Raw genomic sequence first — 6600 nt, 5'->3', positions numbered from 1 at the left:
CAAAAAACCACCAGGAATGTGCCTATGCGTAACACGGAGCACTGATGCTGGAATTTAGTTACGAAACCAGCAAAATCGACAGGTGGGGTCCGCCTGCCAGGCTGATGTGGCATGCTTATGTGGACAATTTGTGGAGGTGGACAAGGGTCCCACATGTCAATGACTTAGAGTGTTTATCTATTTTCCATTTTTTCCTTTTTCTCCTGGGCATTTCAACAAACAGGTAATGGGCACTTACGTACGCACTGCACATTGCCGGCGCCGCTCGCTAGTTGATGGTCATCCGACTTGGCTGCCACTGTCAGGCCGCTGGAGCTCCCCTTGTCGCCCCTATCTTTTCCTTCCTCTCTGACCTCTCTCTCTCAAGCAGGAGCCACCTCCCACGCCCGCCGCCATGGATGAACTCGAGCTCGCCGCGCTACCCCGTTGTCACTGCACTGCCCCAGCCCTCTGCAGCACCTGGATCCGACGAGTTTTGGTCGCGAACTCGCGCGCGCCATGGTGGAGCGTCAGGGCCGCGCCTGCGGGGAGGCCCTGGTCGCGCGTGCTGTCACGGAGCGCCATGGTCGCGCCTGTGTTCACGGCGCCCGTCGGGAAACCCTGGCCGCACGTGCCGTCAGGGGCGCCATGGACACACCCATGCTCGCCGCGAGAGCCATGGCCGCACCCGCCCGGAGTCCCTGGCCGCGCGCGCCGTCGTGGAATGCCATGGCCATGGCCATGCTCGCCGCACCCGCCAGGAGGCCCTGGTCGCGCGCGTGCTCATGCAAGCAGCAAGTGGCGGCGGAGGCAAGAACACACAAGGAGACGTCCTCTTCGACTCGGCGCCGGCGCCAGGCAGCGGTGTGGGCGGCGGGGCGGATCCTCGCTGGATCCGAGCGGCCGCTGGTGCCCGATGATGCATCCACCTTCATGGAGGTAGACTGAGGTCCAGCGGGGTGGCACAACGCGGATGGCAGGTAGCCATGGCGGTGGGGCAGCTCACCAGTGGTGGGGTGGCTCGCCGGGGTTGGGCTCCGACACGGCGCAGGATATGGCAATGGTCGGGTCTTTTGCTTTTTTGACAGGAAGAGAGGGGAAGAGATGCATCCGACAGGTGGGGCCTTGGACCACATCAGCCAATTATCCACATAGGTACGCCACGTCATCCCGACAGGTGGGGCCAACTTGTTAGTTTCACTGTTTTTGTGGGCAAATCAAACAATAGGTTCTCAGTGTTATGCATTAGGAACATTCCAGGTGGTTTTTTGAGCCCTGGCTTGAATGTGATACCAAGTTGTTACCCTATCCCAAAGTGTGGTGATTTTGGGTAAATAACTCGCAAATGGATGTATCATGCATGCAGATTCTAGAATGTTAACTCTAGCTCAGTAAGAACACGAAAGTTGTGCAACCAAATATTGAAACAACCAACAAGGATTGACAACTACCATAAGTACCTACATAAGAGTCACAATTTAGGCAAACAATGATATCGATGCAAAGGATGTGCAAACGATACTTCAAAAGATTTAGTGACATTAGTATTAAGTAGGATACTAGAATGTAGGAGACACAACTTAGGATGACAAAAATGTTATAGTCACCTTGCAGAGACTTCATGACAGAAAACGCCAGGGCAGGAGTTTCTAAGAGAACATTAGCTATTATGTGTCTACTATTATATCCTCTTTGACCAGCCTTACTTCACATAACCCGGTAAAAGGGCAAAATATATGTAGAGAAGCAAGAATCAAGGAGCTGAAGCACTAAATGGTGAAAACTAAACAGAAAAGATTGAGACATAGATTGGTAAGGACATAAACATAAAATATAGTTCAGTTATGAACAAAATGACAAAAAATAATAATAGCAAGAGAATCATATGCATAAAGGGATACGTGCAAGATCCTATCAAGTACAGTTGGATGGGAGACTTTCAACATGTAGAGTGTTTGATGCATGTGAAGGAAGAGAAGGCCCATAAGAACCAATATAAGGTATCTGTAAAGATGTACCAAGTCAAGTATTTCCCCTTTCTTTTGGTTCTAGAGGAGCCTTACTTGACAATAATGACAATATCGAACGATCGGAAAGCCATATATACATGGTGTAAGTACAGCAGCCAGCCTGCCTTCACCTTGCATACAAAAAGCCTTGATGTCCTAGCACATCGTCCTGTTGTCCAGCAGCTCATTCCCACTGTTGTTGATATCAATTTCGTTCAGCTGGAAGTCCTCCGACGTGCAGCGCTGCTCGCTCCATTCAAACCACAGCTTTGGTATCACCTTCTTGAATGCAGTTTCATAGGTGTTCTCCAGAGAATCAGCTGCTACGAGCCAACACTTTCTTTTGCTGCCCAGGCCAGTACGCCGGCCCGACTGCCTGATAGGTAACAGAGGGGTTCAAGTGAACATCTAGAATGATGACTCTTGATGCGCCCACCAGGGAGATGCCCTCCCCATATGCCTTGGTAGAGCCAAACAGGACTTTTGCATCAATAGAGTTGTTAAACTGATCCATTGTTAGTTCTCTATCTTCTGAAGTAGATTTATTATCACCATGGATCACAAAGAACTCTAATACTTGCCAGCCCCTTGTCTTAACCAATAGACTTTCCAAAAAATTCATGGGAAGTAATGTACTAACTAAATGCAATGACCTTCTCTGCCGCAGATTCCACAAGTGCCAGGATATTGGTGAAAAATCCGGCCTTCACAACGTCGGACACGTTGATATACCAGACCAGACTATCAACAGTTACATTTGTCAAGCTGGAAGCCCTATCTACAACATCAACTTGTAATATTTCTGACAGACATGGATGCATGTACAGGGCAGTTCCTACTGCGTATTTTTTTTACTTCTTATAGTCTTCCAACTTACGAACAATTTCTTTCTTAAGACACTGAAGTCCACTAGGTCAGGTAGTTCATCCAAGATATCACCCTTGTAGTAAGCACGCCTTTTGTTATTTCTCCGAGCCTTCTAATGAGATGTCCTTTTCTCGTTTAGTTATCATCATGTAGTAGGCCCTCTTCTACTAACTTAGTGAATTTATTAGTGGCCCCTTTTCAAATCCTGCGACCTGATATTGAATTATTGATCTTGATTCATTATCAACAATAGGATATATGCTACTATTTTGAGAAACTTTGGGCATAAAAGGTTCAAGATGTTGAACACATCTGCGACGTGATTCTGGGAAAGTGTAAGGACCAATTACGTGGAGTATGTACTCTGTGCAGTGATTATAAGTAGGTTAGGCACCATTAGCAACATGTCCCAGCATGCAGCTGCAAAGATGACAAACCCATCACTGTTAATGATCCAAGAGAACTGGGTGTATCCAACCAAGAGGATACTCCTATTGGTTTGCCAAGCGTTAAGGATTTCCAACTAGTCTCTCTATCACCCTTGACAGAGCACAAATCATACAGTGGTATGTCCTCCACTTGCCACCGTTGAAATTCCCGTTTCCATGTACTCCCTCCGTCCCAAAATTCTTCTCTTAGATTTGTCTAGATACAGATGTATCTAATACTAAAACGTGACTTGATACATTCGTATTTAGACAAATCTAAGACAAGAATTTTAGGACGGAGGGAGTACCTAGTATGCCTTTAGGGAGTACTACGAGAGGCCATCTAGAGGGATACTTTGCCAAGAAGCTCTGAATAAAACTAACCAGCATACATGTTTTCCCCGAACAGGGGCATAGCTAGAATGCAGCCTCCTGGTTTGTCAGAGACTAAATTCTTAACCAGAAAGTGGAAACCTGCCAACTGATGTGGTCTCATTTGCTTTTCATGTCTTAGATGAATAACAATGTCTAATGCATTCAGTTCTTCAGCGATTCTAACATCCCCAGTGACAATCTCATCAGAATCCTTTGAATGACTTTCAGAGAAATATGATCTTGACCTTGATGCCTGACATGAGGTAAACATAATGTCAATTGATTGTTCCAGTCATACATTTGAACTTCAATTCATTCCAAAGTTTATATTATGCCATCATGACATTTCTGAAAAATTATAATGCATAACAGTAGATATCGAATATCAGAAAATAACAACTACATGTGCTATACTAGAAAAGTTTCTTCATGCTCGAAATACAGGAATAACCAAAATAACAACCCACAAGGTCTAGCGTCAGGCTCTGCGGCATGAGCAAATGTGTCAATTTTGTGGGATAAGATGAGCAAATGTGTCAATTCTTAGGTATGATTGGCATATTGTGCCCCTTTAGGCACTTGGCTCTTACAAAAACAGATTTTTTTCAAACAACGTAGTAGTGTAATACAAAATAAAAAATGTATTTCAAAGCAGTTTCAGCACACCAAATGGGAATCCCACACGTGCCTATAGGCCACTTTGCTTGTTGCTAAAAGGGATATTCGCTAAGAACTTGCGAAAAAATAAAACTGCCTATGTTGCTAAACGGCCTTGGAGTTATAGAAGCATCATCACATATCTTAAACAAATAACATACCTTTCTCCACTGGTAATCAATGATTGTTTCAGGCCTTCTCACAATCATACCGTGGACACGACATACATGGCCCAGATCTTCATGAATCTGTATTTCATGATTGCAGACGTTGTTCACCTCTTTCTCATTGGCTGCCTCTTCAAGTGTGTCGAGCTGGCCAATAAATATAACTAAATCATTACGGCAAACAACATAAATCCAAAAAAACAATTTACTGAAGATAAAGTTTGCAGATTTCTCTTATTGAGCTGAGCTCATCTATTCTCAAACTTAACAAGTTGAGTAAATTTGCAGATAGAGCACGCTATTATAAGCACAACTATAAAATTACAAAATGATATGTTTCAAAATGCTGCAGCAGAGTACTCATTCCAAAAATCTTCAAGACCATCACTTTCCTTTTCTTGTATATGTTCTTCCTCCATAGGCTCGTCTTCCCCCACAGGATTGTAAGGTTCTGAGAGCAAATCAAATACTGCTGGATTTGCTTCATTATTTATTTTTCTTTGCACAATTTCAACATCCCCATCTACTTGGGAATTTGGATCAACTTTTCGTTTATTTTTCTCTCCTTAGGAAGTGAAGGGAAAACTTGTGTTTCTGCTATTTTCTCCTTGAGTAGCGACCTACATTGCGCAGGAAGAGTTATGGCTCGAAGATGAGAACTTTCAGCATTGAATTGGAATAGATTTAGAAAATATCAAGCAGTTATACTCCATTATTTTCAGTACAAGAGAAAGGGGTACTTGTGAACTAAGATGTGTCAAATAATTATGGATGAACATTAAAAAATTTAAAATCAAAGATAACAGTTTCGCAGTGCCCTTCAGAGATACTGATGAGGCAGTGCAAAGGTGATGCTACTAGTTTGTCATTACAAACATGTAGAACAAAAAACAACAATATAACTGTCAGTAACAAAATGCAAGTGAAAAGTACATACAGCCAGATCATGGATACGTTCCTCCTCAGGACTTATCTGCAATATAACTCTCTCAAACAGCAATGCTGATGGTTGACAGCTGGCCGAAGGATACTGATCATTCATTAAAGTTGCACTTGGACTATATGGAACAATATGACTGTTTTAGTCTCTATCAAGCATTGTCTCATTTACTTCATCAATTCCTTCGATTGCCACTCTCATGAGAGCACCAGCCTGTTCTGATGGTATCAGCTGTTTATTTTTCTCAGCCGCCGGTTGTTTGTGTGCTCCTGTGCTTTCATCATCATCATCCGAATCAAGAACTATTATGTCACTCTTTTTCTGTTTCTCTTTGCTCCATAGAATTGGCCATATTAGTTTCAACACTCGGCCCATAACTCAGAGTGGGCTCGGGTAGAGTAGAAAGGAAAGTTAACAATTGGACCTTCTGAGCATACAAGATGTCCCACTCCTCGGTAACACTACCACATCCCCAACTGCGAATCGTATTTGCAGTAAGTGAAATATAATTGATGGGGTCGGAAGGCTTTCTTTTTCCGTGGTAATACATGCCTACAGAAACAGATGACTAATTAGTTATTATCATATACTCCCTCCGTCCGGTGAAGAGTGTACATCTAGAAATTTTAGGACAAATTATGGAGTTAAGTAAAAAATGCATTGGAAAGATGCAAGTCACCATCTCTCTCCTCTTTAATCACCAACCCCCAATGAACTAAGTGCATGTAAAAACTAAGAAGACCATATGTAGACTGCTATTTGTCTTGATAACCGTGTGATGAGAGAGAAGTATTTTTTTCTACTTTAAAGTGCATTGGGAAGGTAGAAGTACACTTTTCTGTGGACAAATTTTGAAGCTAGATGTACACTCTTCACCGGACGGAGGGAGTAAGAGAGAAGAAGTAAATCTGCACCAGCAATGGAAGTAGCACTTCTGCTGATGTTGCATATAAGCCCCATGCAAGGTGGATAAGAAAAATGTGGGATGCGTACAACGCAATCATAAGTAGAAGCACATACAGTTACATGTGGAGAACTATAATGGTATAATGGTCATAAAATGTTGCGGCTATTATGTAGTAGTCAACCCACTAATTGTTTAACACAAGCATAGTAATTGATGAACAAATAGGCACCTTATTCATCAATTCTTCTCCTAGGTTTACTAGGTATCCTTA

General features: G+C 43.2%; 1 pseudogene; it reads right to left on the bottom strand.

Moving 5' to 3' along the window:
• Positions 1-2027: 2027 nt before the first annotated feature.
• On the bottom strand, positions 2028-5972 carry LOC125507261 (protein CHROMATIN REMODELING 35-like; annotated as a pseudogene).
• Positions 5973-6600: the final 628 nt, after the last annotated feature.

This window comes from Triticum urartu, chromosome 5A (genome assembly GCF_056163025.1).
Source record: "Triticum urartu cultivar PI428250 chromosome 5A, HENAU_Tu73, whole genome shotgun sequence".
Lineage (NCBI taxonomy): Eukaryota > Viridiplantae > Streptophyta > Magnoliopsida > Poales > Poaceae > Triticum > Triticum urartu.
The sequence above is the reverse complement of the archived record's forward strand: the minus strand, read 5'-3'. Positions and strand labels throughout refer to the sequence as shown.